At 38.4% G+C, this 25,357-nt stretch overlaps 1 protein-coding gene across 1 annotated transcript in view; it reads left to right on the forward strand.

Annotated features, from left to right (window-relative positions):
• Positions 1-10,437, forward strand: part of LOC307126992 (potassium voltage-gated channel subfamily A member 1) — a 41,654-nt gene extending 31,217 nt beyond the window's left edge. Inside the window, exon 2 of the mRNA XM_079817915.1 lies at positions 9,815-10,437. The gene's annotated coding sequence lies outside the window, so the exon portion shown is untranslated. The remainder of the gene's footprint in view (positions 1-9,814) is intronic.
• Positions 10,438-25,357: the final 14,920 nt, after the last annotated feature.

The raw sequence follows: 25,357 nt of genomic DNA on the forward strand, positions 1-25,357 counted from the left end.
TGACAGAACACTCCTATTGTCTCGTCTTGTCTTGTCATGGTGAGTTTGCTGTTCCTGCTCTGGTCGTGTTCTCTTTTGTCAACGCGAGTTGTTTTGTATGCGGAGCATGGTGTTCGGATCCCGGCACTTCGGTCTAGTTTGGTTTTGGTTCTGTGTCTGGGTTTGGACATTCATGCTTTGTGTGTTTGTCTTCTGTTGTCAACGCATGGGATAAGCATTTGAGTTCGCTCGGGCCATACGTTCTTCTGACTGTGTATGTGTTGTGTTTGGTGTAGCATGTGATTTGTGTTTATTTTGGCTGTGTGCTTTCACGTTGTCATGTTCTGTGTGAACATGAAGTCTGTAAGAGCTCCCATTGACTACATGCTTGTGTCATGTTTGGTGTGAGCACATGGCTTATGTTTGTTTCTTCGTGCCATGTGCTCTCCTGTCTATTGTCTAACCCCGCCCTTCTTGTTATCTGATTATTGGTTTATTTGCCCCACCTTTCCTCCCTTTTTACTTGCTTGTCATGTGTGGCTGCTGTAGGAATCTCACGACAAACTGAGTTATAAACAAAGCAGTCTTTATTATAATCCACAAGGCAAACAGGAGAACATTGGAGAAAACAACCATGTAACCTAAATGAGAACTAACAAGGGACTGAATAAAACAGGAAGTTTAAATACAAGACAAACATGATGACTAACAGTGACAATTATACGTAGCCATAGAAACAAACGTGAAAATCAGTAACCAAGAAAACCAAAACTAAACGGAGCAGAGAAACAGGAACAAAAAAGAGAATATAAAAGTCCATAACCATGACAGTACTTCCTAGGGAGAAGCTAGGGTGGAGCTTTGGCAAAATGCCCAGGTGGAACCCGGAGACCGACTGACGGAGGCGGAACCAGGGTGTGTGGGGTATCCGGTGGGGCAGAGCGGAGAGGCTGATGGACCAGGTCGACATTCATGGCCCAGAATACCAAGGTGGAGCTGCTGGCTCGCAGGGCCGAGGCAGAGACCGGGGTGACGACGGAGGAAGTGAGGACGACGGGGAAGCCGGAGGGATGGATAGGGCCCGCAGGCCTTCTGCATATGCTGCACAGGATTACGCTGATCCAACTTAATACTTAAGACCAAGGCATCATTCATAACTACAGCCGCCATCTGGCGCCGCTGCCCACCCGACCAGCCCACCGGATTAATTTTGAGGAAGATTCCAAGAGTGGGTGTATTCCGCACTCTCTAATACCTCAGATGGGTCAGCATCAGCAAGCGCTGCTCGGGTGGGATTCCTGTCACACCAATGACTAAGTGCTTTAATTGCAGTCGTGGTCCCTGCACTTATCTGTCTCAAACCTGCACTGACAGAAAATCAGCTAGCCAGTAAGAGATCGTTGAACAGTGGGACAGAGGTCAGGAGTGCTGTATTGTTGTAGCTTTGAGTCTTAAACAGCAGAAAATCAGCTTCAAAACTTATATTCTTGTTTACTAATCAAAAATATATAAATATCTTTTTAAATTGAAATGAAAAGACTTGTTTTCAGACAACATAACTTAAGTTTATTTTTGTTACCTTACTTTTTTTTCCATAAGATAGTTTGGTCAAATCTTGGGCTCTTTTCATTCTTCAATTAGTAATTTTATTTATTTATGTAATGTATTTTATACGAAACTGCCAACACATTTATATATAAGGGATAATGTACATCCAGCCGGTTGTTATCGCAGAATAAACCCCTTCAGAGTGACGCAGGACCCGTTTATTCTGCGATAACAACCGGCTAGATGTACATGATCCCGCTTATTACACGGCCACTTGTCTCAAGTAAATTAAACATTAAATATTGTCTTGAGTTTAAATATTTTAGTTTTTTAAACTAAATATTTTAGAAAAACAGTTCCAGACTGCTTTAAGCCTTTATCTATTGCTGAAATAGATGGGATTGCTGATGGGATCGCCTTCCGTGGAAAAAGTTTTGAAAGTGCCAATCCCAAAATTAAAATGCTTACGCTACGTCTAACGACCGTAACTGGTAACACTTTTCCCATTAATTGAATACGGATTGATCAGCCGAAACTTTACTTTATAAAGATAATTTTCTTACACAAACTCATCAATTTGCTTCTGAAGACGTTAATTAACCCCCCAGAGCCGTGTGGAGCACGTTATTTGACGGACAGATGCATTTTTATGATCTTCAAAAACAGAACAACAATCACTGCCATTATAAAGCTTGGATTAGCCAGGACTTTTTAAATATAACTCTGATTTTATTCGTCTGGAAGAAGAATGTCATATACATCTAGGATGACTTGATGGTGAGTAAATCATGGGCAAATTTTCATTTTTGGGTGAACTAACCCAGTGTTTCCCAACCTTTTTTCAGTCATGGCACCCTTTGAAAATGTTCTTCATTTTGTGGCACCCCCTTGTATACGTTACGCTAGGGGTGTAACGGTACAGATTGCTCACGGTTCGGTTTGTATCACGGTTTTAGGTTCACAGTTTCGGTACGGTTCAGTATTTGCTATGTTCAGGGAAAAAAGGAGTACTGTCAAATAAAAATAAAGAAAATAATAAGAACAAATAATTTAAATACAAGCAGTAGCACAAATAAATACTATAGAGCAAAGATACTAATAAAATAAACTATGCTTTTCAGGTTTTTCAGGTACGTCTAACATTAGTTTTCAGCTGCAGAAATTGATCAAATGCAAAATAACATTGCATATTTGAGTGTATAAATTAAAGATTAATCCTATTAAACTTACAAAAGCTATTCAATCAAGAGCAGTGAGTGATGTCCTTGTCTTTTGTTGTTTGACATGAAACGGACAGCAGTAAAGGCTACTGCACCTTTAAGACCTAATGCTCGGATATCCGTCGTCTTTCTCGACTATATTAAGTTTACTTAAGGCATATACAGACTATGTCTGCTAGAATACTCATAAAGATGGACATGTTGACATACTTTTTGTCTGAATTCGTCTGTTCAAGAGCAAGACTTGAAAGAGAACTCAATATTTGCGCGCTTTCGGATGCGCTTTCGGATGAGTGCACAGAGACACATTTTCTCACAGCACGCGCGACTTCTCATTCGCGTCTTCTGGCACTACACCCGGGTGATGACGGCGAAAATGACTGGTCATATTCGGACATACGGCAGCACTCGCATGCATTGAACAAAGTTTACAAAAGAGAGAATTATTTGAAAAATATGAAGAAAAAAAAAATTATTTGAAGGACTTTTACACGGCACCCCGGTTGGGAAACACTGAACTAACCCTTGAAGTCTTCCATTGTAACCCATGGTTAAGTGTTTTTCAGTCACAAGATGGCGCCAGACAGTCAACGACAGCGAAGTGACACGTTAAGCTCACTCTTCTTGTATTCTTACACACATGCTGGTTTTTCGTGTTTTATGTGGACTTTCCAGAGAGATAATGATTGATTTTCATTTACAATAATAAATCTTAAAATTCAGCATTAGTAACTTTTCACGCCATCGGATCTGCATTAGTAACTTTTCACGCCATCGGATGCACACTCAAGCTCAGATGATCTCCTAATTTGAGTCAGGCTTGTGAATTCAGTGAATTGTTAACTGGAGACTAAATCTGACCAGATCAATTGAATCAGTGAGTTGTTTACTCAAGAACTGATTCAATTGGATCGGTCCAATTCACAAGTGAAACATTCAGTGTGATTAACGAAAAGCTCAAGAGGTGTATATATTTGATTTAAATGAAGTCCCTCAAACTTGCATGCAGACATACATTTTGATCATTGTTACACATAGGTGAACTTTGCAGTTAAGACAGGTGGGACATGTCCCCACAACTTTTTGAAACATCTCACGGTATGTATAATTAGGGTGGCCATTTCCATAACACCAAAAAGGAGGACACTTTGCAGAATTTAGTAATGCAAGAATAATTGCATAGGACTCTGGTGTACTCACAACTACAGTACAATGTTGTCCATCATATCAATGGTTTTGTGATACAGTGATTCTGAAATAGCCTACTCTGTTCATTGCCAGACAATTTGATCTACGGTATATCTTCTTGATGTAGACCTATGTGTAACAGAAGAGGCAAAAAGTGTTTGTTCACAGTATTTGACCTGCTGTATTTGGACTTTGAATTCAAGACATTGTGATGTCTGTTTCGAAAACTAACCACTTATATTGCAAAGTGCACAGGGCCTGAAAACATAACATTTCTGGACTTCTGGAAATAACAGAAAGACATAAATAAACAAATAATGAATGCGAAAAATAAATAAATACACGTTTCAGTTCTTAACAAAGAATTGCACCCTCTGCAGCAGCTAAGGCAGATCTTTGCTATCTGAAATGTGTATTTATTCATTTATTTTTTTGCATTCATATTTGTTTATTTATGTATTTCTGTTATTTACAGAAGTCCATAAATGCAATGTTTTCTGATTATTTGGTTATGTATTTCTGTATGACTGGTGATGCTTGACTGCATGATTATGATAGATTTTACAAAGCTTTGCAGCGGAGAGTTTGTCATCCTGAGGTGATGTTGCTTCTCGAAAAAATGTCGTAGCCTAACCTGCGGCTCGTCGGTAACTTTATGTTTTTTTTTACTTTATCGGTCAATGGCGGCTTTCCCTTGACTACTAATGTCCACTTCACAGCAGCACAGTGCAAAATCCATGAAAAGCATCTCTACTGCTTTTTGATATAAATTCGTGCTCTTTTGTCCATTCCGGATTAAATGAGGTCTGAGCGTCTGACATTTAGGTATGTTAACGTTATGATATGACGTAGCCAGCACATCGTGGAGGCTTATTTAAGTTTTTAACCAATGATATATCAGATATCTATTTGACACCGCTTTCAGCCAATCATTTCTTTGACCAGAGATCTTACGGCATTAGGCGCTATGCTGCTGCGTCCCAATAAAGATTCTAGAGCGGGGTTTTATAGGCCGATTCAGCTCAACTCCAAAAAGGAGGACAAATGAGTGTCTGGCTTGAGGGAGCTTAAAATCCGGACTGTCCAGACAAAATCCGGACGTATGGCCACCCTATGTATTATACAAATCTCTAGTTGAATAGCAGATTATTAAGTTCGTTCATTTGTGTTAAATAAGAGGCAATCTGGTGCTGGAATATGTTGTTTTTAAATCATGGTGAGCATTCGTTGCCAATGTTATCAGTGGTGGTGGCTCACGCACAGTGTTGGGCAAGCTACTTGGAAAATGTAGCGAGCTAAGCTAGCAGTTACTCTACATTAAATTAAGCTTCACTACACTGAAGCTACCCCCCTGGGAAATGTACAGCAACATGGCAAAATCTAAGTTATTTTTTTAGATGTCATTTTTATGCTATTTTCAATGCTATCTCAGTGATCAAAAAAAGTCAACAGATTTGATTGATCAACTGATCAACTGTCCCAACCCAAATTTCAACAAAAACATGTGATCCACATAATAACAAAACCAGGTGTCGAGAGTGTGTGTATGTTCATCTGTATGTGTATGTATGCGTACTAGGGCTGCACGATTAATCGAAATCGAACCGCAATCGCGATTTGGCTTCTGTCCGATTATGAAAGCGCAAAGGCTGCGATTTTAATTAAATAAATAAATGCCCAACGTGTTAGTGAAGAGTAAACGCTGCTCCGTCTGAAAGCACTGCGAGTTTGAGCAACGTGTCAAACATCTTCACAAACTAGTAATGTGAAGCGTTCATAAACCTGTTGTCCAACCAAATACAACGTTTAATAACAGGTTTTAACTCACTTCATATCGTCAGTCGAGCTGATGTGGCTTCTCATCACAGAATGTCAATCAGCACTGCATACTTTTATTATTATGAAAATACCCGAGAAGGCTTGAAGAACTCAAATACACCACATCTTGTCGCAGAAGTATTATCTTCATGTTTAATCAGTCAAAGCATTTCTATCTTCGTTTTATTCAGCCTGCAGTGAGCTTCACATTAGGGATTTCCCATAGGGATTTCCTGAAAACGAATGATTACTTCTTCTGAGGCAAATGTGGCAATTCTGCTCGAGGGCGCTCTCTGGCCTACACTATGAATGAAACTTTTGGGTATAAAATAAGAAAAATAATACTTCTCTCTAAATAAATTTATATGACAATCCATATGTTTTTCTTCAATGTACAGGAGTTTTAATACCCACAGTGGATGCATAAGAGGCTCATTTTTCATATTAAAGACATTTATATCACAGATAAAAAGAAATTTATATCACAGATAAAAAGCACAGATTTGTATAATAATAATATATATATATTTTTACAATAAATCCTTAGACCTTTCTAATGATTTTTAGTCATAGGCTGTCTGCATATTAACAGGTAACCCATCATTTTTAGTTTTCTGTAAAATATATTATACTGTTATATTTATTCTTAAATGCTCTATTTTATTATTTTAATAATGAATGTTATTGTAATAGTAATATTTCTTATTTTTATTTAGCAATAATTATAATCATAATAATTATTATTAGTCATATTAATAAATAAACAAAATGTTATATACACACTTTTCATTTGTAAAAAATAATAATAATAATCACATTTTAAATCGCAATCGCAATTTTAAACAAAATAATCGCAATTAGATATTTTCCCCAAATCGTGCAGCCCTAATGCATACGCACCTGCGTTTGCATGTTTATGCTCAATTTAGACTTGGGCACATTGGCAGGACAAACTGTAAGTTAATTTAAAACTCAACTCAGCTCAAAGAACATAAGCAAAATAATTAAGACCTGCCCCAAACAGTATACCAACATATCACACAAAAAAAACATGTATTTATATTTAATGACATTGTTTTTTCTTTCTTTCTTTCTTTCTTTCTTTCTTTCTTTCTTTCTTTCTTTCTTTCTTCATGGAAACAAGTTTCTGCCACCACATATCAAGAGGTGGCCAGGCTGGACCCCGATCATTTTAACAAGAGGTGTTTATTCACGCGACACTGTTTCTCTTTAGTGACTGCGCGGATGATGTGTGTACAACAGCTCATGTCATGTGCGAGTGAATTGCGCTTGAAAACAAAAGTCCACTAGATACTAGTGACGCTACTGCCCAACACTGCTCGCGCACAGACGGACACTTCAATCTATCGCTAACTGCTGCGGAGACTCTCTATTCGTTTCTTTTGAACTCACAAAAAAATGCACATAAACGTGTCCTTGCTCTTGATATACAATCACAATCCATTACAGTTTACAGGTAATAAAAGCGTACAAGACAACAGACAATACAAATATATGTATTTATTCACTAATGTGAAGAATCTTGAGACTAACAACATTTTGGACCCTATCAAACATCTGGCGCAATGCGGCTTGTGTTTTTTGCAAGTTTCAGCCCGATGCAGTTATAATTTTCACGATCTGCGCCACAATGTTTAAATAGCAAATGCATTTGCGCCCATTTGTGCGCCCATGGCTGTGCTGGTCTGAAAACGAGGTGTGTTCAGGTGAATTGTTGGCACGTTGCTACACTGTAAAACCTAACAGTTGTATGTACTAAATAAAAATGAGTTCACTACACTCAAATATTACAGAATGTTGTGTGGACACAATGACTGAAACAGAACTCAAACTGAATGAGTTCTAGAACATTTCTAGTTCCCAGCATGATAATCGGATAATAATTGTATTGTTAAGTGATTAAAGAAGTGATAATTGAATATTGGTGGTGAAACCTGATGATGGTAATGAGCAGCATCACTGAAGGAAAGAGAAACAAGAACTACAACTGACTTCAGCCACAGCTTTAGATTAAATCAACTGAAGGATAAAAGAAGACATTCAATCTCTGAAGATCTCAGCTGAGGAGGATTAAACAACTCCACAAACAGCATTACCAGACTAACTTTATTTCTGTCATAGTTTTGTTTGAATTCACCATGATGGTGTTCAGGGTTTGCTTTTGTTGGGATCTTGACCCTTGACATAACATGTCTTGGTATGGCTTCTTTAACTATAAACATAGTAACAAAGCACATTTGTTATGGTAAGAAAAGCCAAGAGAAAATGGGATCAACTGGTGTTGGTTGTTTTTTGCTGATGATATTATCATCATGTAGTGACTAAATCACTGACCTCATTCAGAGTCTAATGCTCTGGTTATTGAGGTTTGTGTTATGATATTTTTGTAGTATTCATAATAGAACCTATGTGATTGTACAGCACAAGAGCCAGGATGGTTGTGGTAATCGAACCACATACAGGATTTAAATAAACAAAATTAATGCACAAAAAGTTTTAATCTACAACAACACTTGGACACACGCAGACATCAAGAATCAGAGTATGAATCTCAACAATGGTGACAATCAAAAAAATATTCAGATAAACAGATAAACTTTGAACATAAAACAAGCTACAAAAACATCACAAACATAGCAAAAGTAAAAGCAAATAGTAAGAATCAAAGAAAATTGGTCACAATTCAGATTCATAATTTATTCATGCCGCAATGCATGCTGGGACCCATGAGGGAGTTTTGATCGGTGGTACCCAGCATGCACTGCAGCATGAAGCTTTTCATTGATTGTCACCATTGTTGAGATTCATACGCAGATGCTTGATGTCTGTGTGTGTCTAAGTAATGCCACAGATTAAAACATTTTGAGCACTACATGAGTTTAAAATCGTGCATATTGTTCAATTACCACAACAGTGCTGGATCTCGTGCTGTTGAATCATGTAGCTACTATTAAGAATAATACAATAATTAACAACACAATACTGCAATAACAAGAGCATAAGATTCTGAGTGAAATAAGTGACTTAATCCACTACATGACGAATATACCAACATTACCTAATCACATTTTCTCTTGGCATTCCTTATCATAACAAATGTGTTTTCTAAACACCCAATTAAAGCAGCCAGAGAAAAAAACTAATGTTAAAGACGTAAGGGTCAAGAGCCCAACTAAAGCAGTAAAAAACGATTTGAATGCAGTGTAAAGTTTAATTGGATATTAAGAAATATCCTTGGTTTAGTGGACTCAATTAAAATAAGTTCAGAGTACTCATAACTACTGTTTTTTTTAATTCAATTAAGTTTATTAAACTCAATTGAATTGAGGTAATCAGTTTCCTCAAATTAAATGAGTTAGCTTAACTTGTTGGGTTTTACAGTGTATTTTGAGGCAACTGAAATAGACTGCGCCATTAACTGAAACCTGGTCTAAAGTCAATGGTGCAATATTTTTTTTATTTATTGAAAGAGCGTGTTAGTAATATGTACCTGTAGGCGGTTCCACAACACACATACAATTTGCTTATTACACACACAGGGACATGCAGCAGCACACAAAAATGTTTGAATATTAAAAATAAAAGGATTTCTCTCTGGAGAAGTGTTCAGTCTTTCTGCTCACAAATTCCACCATGTAAATAGCAATCCACCATGGTGCAAGCGCAACTGGCTTTTAAAGAGAATGGGAGATGAGACTCGGATTGTTTTACTGCACGTTACACCCAAAACACACCCATTACTCATTAAGAGAATAGGGACAACCCTTTTAGACCAAGCATCGGCCTCGCTGATCATTTTTCCCCTCGTTAAATTTGCAAAGGTGGATTCAGACACGCCCTAAGTGCACTTGCGCTGTGCGCTTTAGACCATGCGCTTGGATTGTTAATATAGGGCCCATTGTATTATATTAGATGTAAATATGAAATGATCAGGATGTGTGATTTTTAACCTGTGCTAGCAAATATTTATTATGGCAAACTATTTCGGAGTTGCATAGTAACATAATAATAATTAAATAAATGTGTTTTTCTTGTCACAGATCCCAGAAGAGATGTCATAATCATGACAACAGATTCTTCAGACACCTCTGCAGAAAACCTGTGCCTTTGATCAAACCCTGTGAATCAGTCGTTTTCTGGACATTTCTGGACCAACATATGATTACTTACACTTATACTTCTGACAGACACCTTTATGGACTGAACAGGTGACATGTAAAGCCATGGAGTCCAACCAATCTGTATAGAACATAAATCATGTAAGAGGAAATCCCATGTGCAATATTAGTCTATTTTAGATTGAAGTTCATTTCTAAGTAGATTTTGGATGACTATGTTCAGTTGATTTATTTTTGTAAAGCTTTTTCCTGATGTATATTTTTCTAAAACAATATTATTCTACAACAGAGGAGATGCTTCTGAACGCCTATAGATAAAATAGTGTTAAGCAAAGAAAATGCCTCCTTTCTTAAACAGGGGAAAAGCCATAGTACCTCTCATCAACAACAGTGATCATGTTTAGAATGGCATTTGCTGATTTGTGTCACCCAGTATGTATGTGTGCTCTTATTTTGATCTGTTTTCTGCAAAAGAGGAACATTTTTGTAATATTTGGATCTGATGTTTTATTTAGTAAAAAAAATATCATGATTTTGATATGCTTAAAATCGATAGCTTTAAATTAAATTTTCTTAATGTGTGTGTTTGGGTTTCAAAAGACATGTGATGAAATATCTGCATTTTTTTTAGTATCTGCATTATAGTCTAAATGAAGAAAGAAGAACATAGGGTTTTATATTGTACAACACCTGCAAATCAAAATATTTCACTTTGCTGTTGTTCACAAATGCTGAGTCTAATAGAAAACCCTTACATATACATATATACTGCAAATATGCAACCTTTTCTCCCAAAACCATGTGTTCTTCACATAATCACATAATGAGGGAGCTCTGATTTTCATTACTTATTGATAATAATATTAATAACAATAATAAAACAGTTATATAATTTATGAATTAATTTGAATTATATGTTTCAACTTTAAAATATATAAAGACATGCAAGCTTGCCTAATGCTGAAGTTACAGCAAAAAGACAAAAATGTAAACTATGTTACTCAGTATATTAATCATAGGTATAGATCATTATATATTTTATTGTTATTCATTCAGTGTTGCTGCACAAAATATATCATTAAGCTACACATTAAATGTTCAGATTGTCTAGTGTCATGTCAACTGTGTTAATGTTTTAATTATATATATATATATATATATATATATATATATATATATATATATATATATATATATATATATATATATATATATATATATATATTGTCAGTGACTTAAATTGACTTGAAAATGCTGCTTCTGACATTCTATAAAGTGCATTTTATATCCCCACAGTTAGGACTTTTCATACCAATCTCAAAAGTATAAAACTGATCAATATTGAAGATTTATATATATATATATAAAAAAAATGTCACTGTACCTACTGAATCCTGTACCCATGATTAGAATATCAGTTCATCAAAATCTTTTAAAATCTGTGACAAGACCCTGTAGATGCGTTCGTTGATATGTAAAAGTAAAGTATACTGTTATTTACTGCATATCCACATTGATGTCTGTGCAAGAGAAAGTATACTATGGGTTTGAAATACATTATGGATTATTTCTAAATGCTTGATTAGTAGTGTAGAGATCACTTGTGTCCTTTAAGCTGCTGTCTTTAGACCGTTTGGCCAAGATGTGGCTACATAAGGATCCAGTACGCAATCTGTTGCGACTCTAACTGCATTTAACAGAAGTTTATCTTGGATACCTGAAGTTTTTTCTCTTTTCTATTTCTGATGTCCATGTTATGACATATGTACACTGAAAAAATTATATGATAAATAAGTTGCAACGTCTCGGGTTACGACCCTGATTCCCTGAGGACAGGGAATGAGACACTGTGTCCTGAGACGCTATTGGAGAACACCTCTTCGTGACTGGTATCTGAAGGTCAAATCAATGGTCCACGGTCAACTCTACGGTCAAATCACTGCAATCATATTGGCTGGCGACAGCCTATGATATCACTACTAGTGCGACCAGGAGGATCCACTTATCTTCTGAAGGGACCTGTGTTCAAGTTCTCAGGTAACCAGGGTTACAGTCATAACGATGCTTTCGAAAGGGAACTACGCTATTGTGGAACCCACATGGCCATCTTGAGGGGAGTGCATGCCAAGAAATTGCTGTGACTAAGCACAACAAGATGGCAGTTTCAACAGAAACGCAAAAAAAACAACAACCTCTCACCCCTTCTGGTCACACACTTGGCTATCAACGAGCTATCATACCTCAATGAGGAAGTGCCTTCGTATAGTAACAGAAGGACTTGTCAAAAGGCTGCTCAAAGGCTTGGAACCAGCATTTTCACTGGGAAGGGGTTCCTTTAAGGGAATATGGCCAGGGGCTGAAAGGAGTCACCTTTAGGGGGACATTGTGTCAACCCCCAGAGCCACCAAGGAGGCTGACTCGGTCTGACTTGTGACCTAGTCTAGCCAACAACCTGTCTGTTTCCTAAACAGAGCCTCTTATCATACTTGCCTCATGAGAGGTAACCAGGTGAGAGGGACTGCAGAAGAACCAGTAACCAGCTCATACTGGACAAAGACACGGACATCCTGGGGAGCAGGACTCAGCAAAGCGCTTTCCAAACCTTGCAAATGAGGGGAGTTACTCTGCTCGACCCTGGACCTACAGAGCGCTTCTTTTTCAAAGCACTATGGAGGCTGGGTACTCTACATCGGGTCCCTAATGAGAGGAGTACCTCCAGCTCTATCAGGACCTGATCTACCAAGGGGGTTCACAAGAATCTCTCGACCTCTCAGACCAACTCAGGGAGCGAGGTTCTTTATAGGGCGATCCTCTCAAACGAGGGAGTGCCTGCAGCTCTAAAAAGCTTATCTACAAGGGAAGTCTTACAAGAGTCATTTGACCTCCACAGAATGACCCTCTAAAACGAGGGGAGTACTACCTAGGCTCGACCGAGTAGAGTATCAACCAAGCTCAGGGGCTAGAATCAGGGAGGCTCCTGTGGGGCCTGCACTGTGAACTCAATCTGTGTACTCTGGGGAGCCAGGACACTCAAACTAGCTAGAAGTGCTAGGAATGTAGCTTGACTCAGAGGATCGCCATCAAGGAGGGCTAACTACTTGGAAACGAGTCTATCAGAGACTCAAGCAATTCACTCAGCAAATCATTTTCTACCCTTTCTACTGTCAAGGAGGCCTCTATATAGGGCCTAATATCACAGGCATGGTCTTGGGGCTAATGCTTGAGCTTTAAGGGGGCGTACTCAACACCTCCCTGAATAGGAAAGAGTACTTAGTTGGCTCGACCAGAGCATCATTGGTTTTGGACACAAGGGGTGCAGAGCTCTGGGAGCGAAGTACCCTGAACAAGGGGAGTTAATATCAGCTTGACCCGAGACAAGCTTGGAGGCCTGAACCAAAAAATTACTATTGCTCCAAGACAGGTTGCTGTTTAAGCTAAGCTTTGGAGGAGTGGAGGCCTCAACGGGATGGAATTACACAGAAGAGGCCTAAGACACTCAACCCCATGACTTGATGGTTACAATCAAGGAGCTTTCACAGGAGAGTCTGCTCTAAAAGGCAACAAGCTACTATATTAAGTCCTCACAAACGACACAAGCACGTCTGGACTGGATCACTTCCTTCAGATCCTGCTTCTTCTAGTGTGACGCCTTCTACACCACTGCTCCTCGGAGGAGTGGGGGCACTTGAGGCGATGCTAGCCCTCTGGCCCTGTCTGCGGTCCTCAAACCGTGATGACTGGGAAATGAGAGAATGACATGTTCTCTAGGTGCTCCTTATATACTTCCTGGTCACACTAGTAGTGATGTCATAGACTGTCACCTGCCAATACGATTGCCGTGATTTGACAGCTTCAGATAGCAGTCACGCTGAGATGTTTCCCAATACCGTCTCAGGACACAGTGCGAGTTCCCTTTCGAAAGGGAACATGTTTTTACATTGTTTTGATTCACTTATGTTAAGTAATTTTCAACTTTTTATAAGTTATACAAGATTCAACAAATTGTTTAAGTCAGTTTAATGTAATTTAAGTTGAAATAACTTGAACTTCCAAGTTGATTGTACTTAAAAATTTAAGGCAGCAACTTATTTTAGTGTACAATATCCGCATTATTAAACCACCAACATGAAGATATGACACACTAAATCATGTTTTTATTTTATTTATTTATTTACTTATTTATTTATTTATTTATTTATGAATGACTGGTGCCCTGTGTTGCCAACAAGGGAAGAAAGAAAATAAATTTGTTTTTGTTTTTTTGGCCAGTACATTTTCTTAATTCACCTGTTATTGGCAGAGAGATTTTGTACTCTGGCTACAGTAGAGGAAATATTTATTGTTGGATGAAATGGCACAAAAGGTCTCAGAATCAATGTACGGGTCATGAAATTGTACTGGGATTTTATGGAGATGCTGGAGAAAACTGATTTAATTTATCTGTTTTATAAAATCATACATGTCTGTATAAACAGTGCTTTATTTATTTGTTACTTCACTCACACATCTCGGGTAAGTGTTGCTTATTTTGTTCTGGTATGAGAGGGAAATATCTCAATAAAATGTCAAATTTGTTATTGTCCTAATGAACATGTTTATATGAATTGTTGATACTCATTTTTCATCCTGTCAATGAATAGAGCTTATGAGAATTGTATGGATCTGAATACATTGCCCCAGAAATCCCAGCAAACTGCCAAATTGGTGTGAAGCCAAATCTACATATAACTAGATGTTTTTGCTTCCCTTTATTGTTTCACTGTATGTTCAGAAATAATCTCATTTGTTGAAATTATGATATATTCGGAATATCCACTACGTGAAATAAAGTAAAAATAAAGGTTTTGCTAATGTCATGAAGGGAAGGTCTTAATTGAATGGACATCATCAAAACTATCAGACTTAAACAGACTATCATAGTAGGCCTACATCAAGCAGCTCCTTATAGACAGAGTTTAACTTTGTGAGCAAATTTTTATGCTATTAATCTTATTTTTTTTTTTACTTTGTGTGGAACAAGATATTTTAAAGCTTTATGCTAGATCTTCGCATGATTACATTTTTCTATGGGGAAATTATGTTTTTATAATAAATTAAGTTTACATTTATTAATAAAAATAATAATAATGTTATTATTATTATATGACAGACAGATATTGATTCACTGCCACCCTGTGGTGGCAATATGTATATATCTTGGCCTGAATTCTTTGGTTGAGTCTAAAATCTTCTTGACTTTACAAATACATATGTTATGGTAATGTTATGGGGACAAAATAAGGGAAAAAAGATGGCAATACCCAAAATCCTTGTCCTTCTGGGGACATTTTTTGGTCCCCATGAGGACAACAGCTTATAAGTTTTTTTGTGACAGGTAAGTTTAGAGTTAGGGGACAGATTGTACAGTTTTTACAGTATAAAAATCATTATGTCTATATACTGTATATCAGGGGCGTTATATCAAGGGTGCAAGGGAGGCAGTGTCTCCTCAAAAAACTGGATGAGAAAATAATGGATATTACAAAAATAAAACTATGCAAATATTACAAAATGTGGTATTAAAAAGTGTAAAAGTCACTCGTTTTTAGAAGTAACACTGTCCAACTGCAACACCCGCCCGCAGGTGAAGTTACAGCAGGTTGCTCACTTCCCCTGATCCCAAAATTAAACTTGAAATGGCCTGAAAACATGATGACTGTCGGGTCTGTGTATCTTTTGGCCATTTGATTTTCCTTTTAGAAACGGGTATTAAAACACAAAACTCCTTTTTTCCCCTTTTTTAAACAAATGAAAAAGCTCGATTTTTCGTTTTTCATTCAGAGGTAGAAAAAAATTAATAAACGGCTTGAATATTCAATTTCTAAGCGTGGACAGGAATTATTCACCACTTTCTGCTGATTGGTCAGCCGAAGATCAAACTGTTCCGTCATCAGTTCTTCCTCTGTTCCGTCATTAGTTCTTCCTCAGTTCCGCACAGCAGAATAAAAGTCTTCCACGATTTCGACACCTCCTCATGCACTTCCGAGAAGTAAGGCACTGGGGGCTGATGGGTGCTTTCAGCACAGGCTGCCCCCAGAAACCAATCATCCAGCCTTGAGCGCTCGGGACATGGCGGAGGGTTCCACTCAAGCCTGAATGCTTATACTCGGTAAGCACAGATTCCTGAAGACCCACAAATCTGAGTATTACAATTGCGTCAATCATAACTATCTCTTCAATGTGTTGGAAGTTTTTTGGTTTAGGGGAAGGTTTTTTTTAAATGGGTGAAATTGTTGCATGCAGTGCCTCTTATATTGTTAAGGTGGGAGGTGGATTAAGTGGTCCCATTTCTGTAACAAGGTAACTATATAGTAAAGCAAATTAACCTTAACTTTGTAAATTACGTGAAAAAATTTCTGGTTTCATTATATCTGGTATTTTTAAGAACTTTTAAGAAGTTTTAATTACTTATGAGGATGGCATCACAGTATTTGTTAATAATACACAAGATGTTAAGGGTTTATCGGATGCACTTGATGTTTATGAGAAGGCTTCATCAGCTAAGGTAAACTTGGATAAAAGTGAAGCTCTCTGGGTTGGTCAAGATTTTTCAGAGAACCTTCCACAGTTGCCTGTAAACCTCAAATAGAGAGTAGAAGGTCTTAAGATTATAGGTAATTATTTAGGTTCTAATGATTTTCAAAAAATTGAATTGAGAAGGTGTAGAGGAAAAAGTATGTACCCGATTGTCTAGGTACAAAGGGTTGCTACTAGGGCTGGGCGATAAAAACATAACGATAATTATCGCAGAATAATTTTCCTTGATAAAACGATAACAACAGTTCGATAAATGCTCGATATAATGCTTACGCGCTATGCGTAATGCTGCGCATACGTTTTGCAGACCGGGCTTGTGGGTGTCGCACGTGGTGTTGTTGACAGTCACAGTGGCTGACAGGATTGGAGTGGAGTGGAGCAAGAAAAATGAGCGATAGTGAAGAAAATTCAGCGCTCACGACCAGCTCGGAGGACACAGATATCATTGACAAGAAAGGTCACTCAACTTCAGTGGTTTGACTTTGGAGATATTTTGGCTATTTGCAAGTTCTTCCATAAAGCATTGAGCCCAACACATCTAAATCTATATTAGCCTAATATCAGTTCACGCATTGGCTTATCACCTTGTTAGTTGTAGTGGGTGACTTACAACAAGCTAACTTTATCAAACTATAATCACTAAAACATTGGACTTATGGAAAAATACATCGGTATCATAATTTGTCTTTGGTGATTTATTAATAACTTAGCATCCCCTGTATTAGAAGATAAATAAAACCATTTCATCCGATGTTTAAAGTGAATAAAATAGACTTGGCAGCCCTTACTGGAGTTCCACAACTACTGAACTTTGTACTCTCTCCCAGCCCACCGCAGTTGTGTCTGTGAGGTGTGCGGTGGACCAATCCACTGTAAGGCAAGAGAGGGGGGACTCAAAATGTTTCTAAACTTAAAATGCATTTTTTGCCAATTTGCGTTTGTATTGTTTTACTAACACAATTATTTTAATTAAATATATATAGTTATATATAGAGCAGTGGTTCCCAACCTCTGGGCCGCGGCCAACTAGTTTTCAAGAGTTTTATTATTGATACGTTAAATAATAAAAGATAAATTATATAAATTAAAAATATAAATTACAACAAAAAACCACCTCTCTCGTACGTATTCTGTGATTGTTTTGGATTCGGAGCAGCCCAATGTCAGGACTCTTTTTTGATCATCAGCTTTTCTGTTGTGTTTGTGTCTAAAGCTGGGCATACACTGTGCGATTTCTGTGCGATTTCAGCAAGGTTACCTACTCACAGTGTACGAGTAGATCGCATGCGATGTAAAGCCAAAGCCCACGGTTTATGTGCTCACACTGGCCCTCATTTATCAAAAGTGCGTACACCAAATTTCCAGCGTACACCTGGCGTACACCCAAAACCACGGTGACTTTGAGATTTATCAATATAGACGTTGGCGTACGACACGCTCAAATCCTACGCCAGCTCAGGAGGAGGTGTACGCACGTTTTGAGTTAGTGCGAAAATGCGCAGAAAAACAATTAACACCACAAAACGCACTGACAAAGATATGCTATATTATGACCCACTGTGAAAAAAACAACAACAACAACAACAACTAAAGCCCTATTCGCACGGGATAAGTAGGCTATTATCTGGGGACCTCGTGTGATTTAGAAATTACTCCCCCACATCTGAATTTTGCGTGGCGCATTCGCACGGGATAAGCTGTGATTTTACTCGAATTTACTGACTTATCTCTCGGATATGATGTAAAGACTTGAAAATGTTTTTTCGTTATAGATATAGCTGTATGAAATTATAAACAGTCGTATCGATATCATTTTGATTGTTTTATAGTAATAAAAATAATTTCGTTCAGTTAGAGAACAGACGCAATTAAAAACGTAACTGAGCAATAATAATATACGACGGAAGATTCAGTTTCAAAGCTAAATGTAAAAGTGCCCATTTAAGCGAGTTGTCATTGTACTGTTCTGTTTTTGTGTTTATCATTAAGAATAATATTAAACACACCATTCAAGCAATTTACTCCCAAATTGGTGCTCATTCTAAAGTGAAAGTATAATCCGCGCGGCCGCACGGGACTTTATAACGGTGCGCATTATATGCAGCCTAGCTCCATTCTTCGTGAAAGATAAAGATAGAAATGCGCACAGGACACAAAAACCTTGCAAAAATTATATACGATCCGCCTAATCCCGGCCAAATCACAGAGATGCCGATTCGCACAGGACTAATGTTATCACAGGACCGGTGTTTGGCGAAATATGGTAGGTCATTTGCGGGGGAATTTTTACTTTACATATCACAGACATTCTCTGCAATTATTACAAATTACCAGAGGTCCCCACATAGGCTACTAATCCCGTGCGAATAGGGATATAGTAATTATAAACTTCAGTGTTTATTTTTGTGCAACATGGACTTCAATGTTTAATTTGTGTGACTTTACCAAAGCATTTGATTTGCAGGCATATGTATTCCTCCAGTTGCGAGCCTGTGCGCTTTACCTGACGTTTCAGGGACTGGGACTGAAAATAATTCAGACTGACAAAATAATAATAATGACATTCTTCTTCTAAATAACAATAAGCGTCATTAATAATACAAATCATAATAATAATAATAAGAATCTTACAAATTGCATGCAATTATTGATGTGAATGAATGGTACTCCACATCACATCATCATCACTATTGTACACCCCAATACATGTGACGTGATACGAAATTAAATGCTAATTATTTCAAAACACGTGCTGTAAAGTAATTAATTGTGATAGGTAATTTCTCATCCCAACAGCTATTTAAACTGGATTTCCACCGTACACCTTTTTGTGGGCGCCTTTAATCCCACTCTTTAAACTCCCAAATAAAACAATTTAGTTTTTTTTCCACTTCCCTGGTGATGGTGTCTATCTCCGCATCAGAGAAGTTTCGCTTCATTGCCGTCTTCCGTGTGTCCATGGCGTAAAATGAGGGCGTGGGGGAGGCAGAGACTTGAATATATAGGGGCGTGTTATTCTAATGACGATCGTTTTCAGCCGCGGCATTTATCAAGGGCAGGTTTTGCGTACACCTGGATTTCAGAGGTGCGCACAGCTTCATAAATCAGGCGGTGAGAGGAGTGTAAGCATAATCTTACGCCAACATATACGCCCGTTTCTACGCAAGATTGATAAATGAGGCCCACTGGCCCTCATTTATCAAAAGTGCGTACACCAAATTTCCAGCGTACACCTGGCGTACTCCCAAAACCACGGTGACTTTGAGATTTATCAATATGGACGTTGGTGTACGGCACGCTCAAATCCTACGCCAGCTCAGGAGGTGGTGTACGCACGTTTTGAGTTAGTGCGAAAATGCGCAGGAAAACTATTCCTAACACCACAAAACGCACTGACAAAGATATGCTATATTATGACCCACTGTAAAAAAACAACAACAACAACTAAAGCCCTATTCGCACGGGATAAGTAGGCTATTATCTGGGGACCTCGTGTGATTTAAAAATTACTCCCTCACATCTGAATTTTGCGTGGCGCATTCGTACGTGATAAGCTGTGATTTTACTCGAATTTACTGACTTATCTCCCGGATATGATGTAAAGACTTGAAAATGTTTTTTCGTTATAGATATAGCTGTATGAAATTATAAACAGTCGTATCGATATCATTTTGATTGTTTTATAGTAATAAAAATAATTTCGTTCAGTTAGAGAACAGACCCAATTAAAAACGTAACTGAGCAATATAATAACATAATACGACGGAAGATTCAGTTTCAAAGCTAAATGTAAAAGTGCCCATTTAAGCGAGTTGTCATTGTACTGTTCTGTGTTTGTGTTTTTTTCATTAAGAATAATATTAAACACACCATTCAAGCAATTTACTTCCAATTTGGTGCTCATTCTAAAGTGAAAGTATAATCCGCGCGGCCGCACAGGAATTCATAACGGTGCGCATTATATGCAGCCTAGCGTCATTCTTCGTGAAAGATAAAGATAGAAATGCGCACAGGACACAAAAACCTTGCAAAAATGATATACGATCCGCCTAATCCCGGGCAAATCACAGAGATGCCGATTCGCACGGGACTAATGTTATCACAGGACCTCGGTGTTTGGTGAAATATGGTAGGTCATTTGCGGGGGAATTTTTACTTTACATATTACAGACATGGCCGATTCGCACGGGATTAAGATCACAGACATTCTCTGCAATTATTACAAATCACCAGAGGTCCCCACATAATAGGCTACTTATCCCGTGCGAATAGGGATATAGTACACTCAAAAAAATATTTTGGTCTAAATATAAGTTTTATGTATTTGAATTACATTACAATTTTCCATCCATTTGGACTACATAGTTTTAACATAAACAAACAAATAAACTTAGGCCACGTTTACACATAGCCGGGTATTTAGAGAACCGAATATTTCCCCGCCTCCGTTTTCAAAAATAACATTGTGCACACAACATCGTTTTCAAAAAAGTTGTCGTTTACATCAACCCGCATAAATACGCCGCCGAGCGCCATCATAACTATGCCAAACCTATGGGTGGCAGTGTAGGGAGAAGGATAAAGCCATGCAAGCCAATCAGAATCCTCAAAATCGACAACAACGAATAGCACGATCGACTTCCTGTTCCTTTCAAAACAACAGACATGGCGCGAGGTTCGTTCGTGTGGACAGACAGCGAAGTGGAGTTACTCCTAACTGTCGCGTTAGACTACAAGGCAAGTAAAGCCCAAGACAATGTCGACTGGGAATCTTGCCAGTCTAAATATGTCGACATGTTGGCGCAATTCTTGGAGCAATACCCGTCCGAGACCAACGATGAGTTTCCTCATGTGAAGGAGGAGATAACGCGAGCCCATCTGACAACGAAACTTAAGGCAATAAGAGGGAAATACAGAAATTCAGTGGACACTGGACGCAGGAGCGGTCACGGAAGAGTAGTGCTCCTCTACTTTGAACTGTGCGAGCAGGTTTGGGGTGGTTCCCCAGCCACCACAACCATCGCCTCCGGCATCGAGACCAGCGAACTGGAGGATTCCGTTTCTCCTTCCCCCGCCACATCTGCTTCATCCTTGGCGGGATTCTTGGACGTCGAGTCTGAAGCAGAGGTTCAAGATGTTGATGGAAGTGTGACCATCACCCCCACAGTGAAGCAGAGGAGAGAACTGCTTCAGGTATGCATTTATTGTCATGTATGTATTGTTGGCTTTGTTTAAATGAATATGTGTATGTATCTGTGAAATATAAGATAATACAAGAAATAGTAGTGGCAAAAGGAAAAAATAAAAAAAGTAATGAAGAGAAGTCACATCAGTCGTTCTCATGTGCTACAACATTACAGTAACGGGGAAATGTTGCACAGTTTTGTATATTGGCAAAAAAAAAACAAGAGTCCTGCCTCTGTCATCTACATTTTGGGAAGATTAGCCTTACATTGAAAGTATGTTTTAATTTCTGTATTCCTATAGTCTGTTGTGAATCGTGACGTTTACTGGTAAGATTGATTATGCTGAGGGAATATAGGCCATCATTCATCATGGTAATATGAAATGTGATTATTTTTGTATAGGTTTACTTGCAAATGAGCATGTTTTAATACATTTTCTTTGTTCTACTCTGTAAAGGCTAAACTGAAGCGACACCGGCATGAACGGTTCAAGAGGAAGCTGCCATCTGAAAACCAGTGGCTGAATGCCATTGAGGATGACAAAAATGTCAAGAAGAAACTTGTGGAAATGATTGAGACTTCAGAAAAGCAGGCATCCGAGAATTTCTCTAAAATAACAAATACCCTGGATAGGCTAACATCATCGATTGCAGATGGGTTTGCTCTAATGCGGCAAGTTGTGCAGACACCGCCACATTACAATATCCCATTTGATGGAAGAGGTCCTTATGGACACCACTACACACTCACTCCTTTTTCCAAAATTCAGCACCAATTCAGCACTCATTCCCACCCAACTCGTCAGCTGACAACAGAGCACCTAACGCAGTTCCACTCAGCACCATTAACATAACTGATTTGGCACACACACCTGTTGAGGTCATGCAGGGTCAGTTTTTATATACCCAAGCCCTTAAGGAGGATTAGCGATATTGAGATATCAGAAGTTTCAATGTAATGTGCAATTGTAATTTGTAGGAAAAAAATATTCAAATACTGGTACTGTATTTTGTTCATAACCTTATGTTTCTGGATGTTTTTATAGTGAGAAATGTTACCCTGAGCAGTTCCAATATTTTTGTAGCAAGAGTTTAAAAATGGGTACTAAATAGGTAGCCTTGAGTTAATGCCTTTTGATTTTTTTTTTACTTAAAGTGCCTATTGCTTAAAAAGCAGGACTGAAAAGGCAGCTTATATGCACTACTTTAGTCAATTTGTGAATTCCTCTTGACGTCTTAAGTTTACTTGAAATATGCCTTTATTTATTATTTGACCATTTGCACTACACATGCCACTTTGTTGCACTTCTATGCTAGTCTGATTTTCTGGATTAATAACAAACATCTCTTCAGAAATAAAATGTCTGAAGAATTAAAACATGTGTTTTTGTTTATTCAATTTAGTTAAAACCAGATCAACCTATTATAGAAACCGTTCACACAGGTCCATTTAGAATTTCTCATTCTTTATATGGATAATGGCATTCTACAAAACAAATAACATTTACACTTGGCAATGTCGATACATTACATCCAAGTGACTTGTAAACATGTACAATGTAAAGAATAGAAAACTGTAAACAAATTTGCTTTAACATGTAAATTTAAATGTTTAACACATTGAAATGTAGCCAAAACTTACTGGTATGTAAGGAGCACACAGTGTTTAGGTCCGTGATGAGCAAAAGCAAAATATTGTGAACTATGACAATAAGAACTTTAAACTTTGACATGTCATACTGTCTGATACCCCACACACAATGGAGAGAAAATTGTCCCTTTTATGGATCCAGGAATTGAGTGAGGATTCTCCTGACCCTCTTCCCTTCTGATGTCATGCAATCTGCTCTGGTATCTGGTGGTGTGTCTGGCTGGTTTTCACTGTCGTATTGAATTGCCTCAGCAACCGTGTTGTCGTCTACCTTGTCCTTGGAAGCCTCACAGTAATTGTGCAGCACGAAACATGCATAAATCACAAAGGGTAGATCAGCCAGATTTATGTCCATGGCTCTTCTCAGGGCTCCGAACCGGGCTTTTAGTCTCCCAAACGCACATTCTATCACCATCCTTGCTCGGCACAAAGATAGTCCAAAGTACTGCTTCTATGCAGTGCTTCCCCCATTGACATATTCCTTCATAAGATATGGGAGCAGTGGATATGCAGGGTCGCCTAGTATGTAAACTGGTATGGCCTCTTCATCTTCGATGATTTGCCTTGGACAGGGAGGGATGCTTCTATCTTTCAAGGACGTGTTCAGTGTGGATTTAGCAAAAATACGTGCGTCGTGCACGCTCCCAGGCCATTTCACTACCACATCCATGAAGGCATATTTATAATCGCAGGTGGCTTGAATGTTTAAGGTAAACCTCCCTTTCCTATTGATGTAGTCACTGGAATTGGCTGGTGGTTGCTTTATCTCTACATGCGTCCCATCCACAGCACCTAGACATTGGGGAAGGCCATGAGCTTCTTCAAATCCCTGCACAAGTTGCTGGACAGCAGCTTCGGATTTCGGCAGTGTTATATACTTAGGACCCAAGTGGACAGTTATTGCTCTACACACTTTTCGGATTATTATTGAAACGGCTGATCTAGACAGGCCGAATGCGTTGGCCGTCTTACGTAGTCTACCCTCATCAGCTAAATAGTATAGGGTGAGGGCAACTTTTTTCTCTACACTGACCGGCGACCGCATGACAGTAGTCTGACCTTCTATGGACGGACGTAGTAACTCGGAAAGCGTCAGTAGAGATGACCGTGACATTCGGAAGTTCTCATGCCATTCCTCCGGGAGCACGACTTCTTTCTCAAAGTTTTCCCACCAGACCGCGGATCGCCCAGGTCGGATCCAAAACCGGCGTCTCCGACGTTGGCAGGCAATGTACCGGCGTCTTGGAAGGGAAAGCTGCTGTAAAAATGCTGACCTTCGTGTACTCCTTCGCCTCTGCTCCTCGATATAGTACAGCAGTTGTGTTTGCAAATGCAAACAGGCCAAAAGTAAAAATGAGTACCACCTTAACAGCATCCATGATCAAACAAACTGTAAACATAGGGCGCTCACATGACGTAAGCATTTTCTGGCGCATAATGTGACGTTTGAGAACCTAAAACCCCGTTTCTCCCCGTTGACACGGCAACAAATACCCGGGGTTTTCAGAAATCTCCACTTTGGCCGTAGTTTTTAGAAATAATCGTTTTCTGGGATAAAATGGCGTTTTCGTGTAAATGACAGGCCAAAACGCAGGGAAATATCTGCGTTTTCCCATCGTGTAAACGGGGCCTTAATGTGATTCATATTTGTCAGTCAAACGTAAATGAAATAGGTAAGTTTTATGTAATGGTACACAGAAAAATGCCCATGATAAATTAACACAGCCGGGTGCACACTACTGAGATAAAGTACCATTGAAGCAGTGTTCAAGTTAATGAGATAATTGAGTGATGATTGAGAATTAATGGTGAACACCTGATGATAATGAGCAGAATCACTGACGGAAAGAGAAACACAAGAACTACAACTGACTTCAGCCACAGCCTTAGATGAAATCAACTGAAGATAAAAGAAGACATTAAATCTCTGAAGATATCAGTAGATGAGGATTAAACAACTTCACAAACAGCATTATCAGCTTCACGCATTACTAACCAGACTGACTTTATTTCTGTAATTTCTGTTTTAATGAAAATAATAGTTTCATAGTAT

The sequence above is a fragment of the Gobio gobio genome (assembly GCF_949357685.1).
Source record: "Gobio gobio genome assembly, chromosome: 5".
Lineage (NCBI taxonomy): Eukaryota > Metazoa > Chordata > Actinopteri > Cypriniformes > Gobionidae > Gobio > Gobio gobio.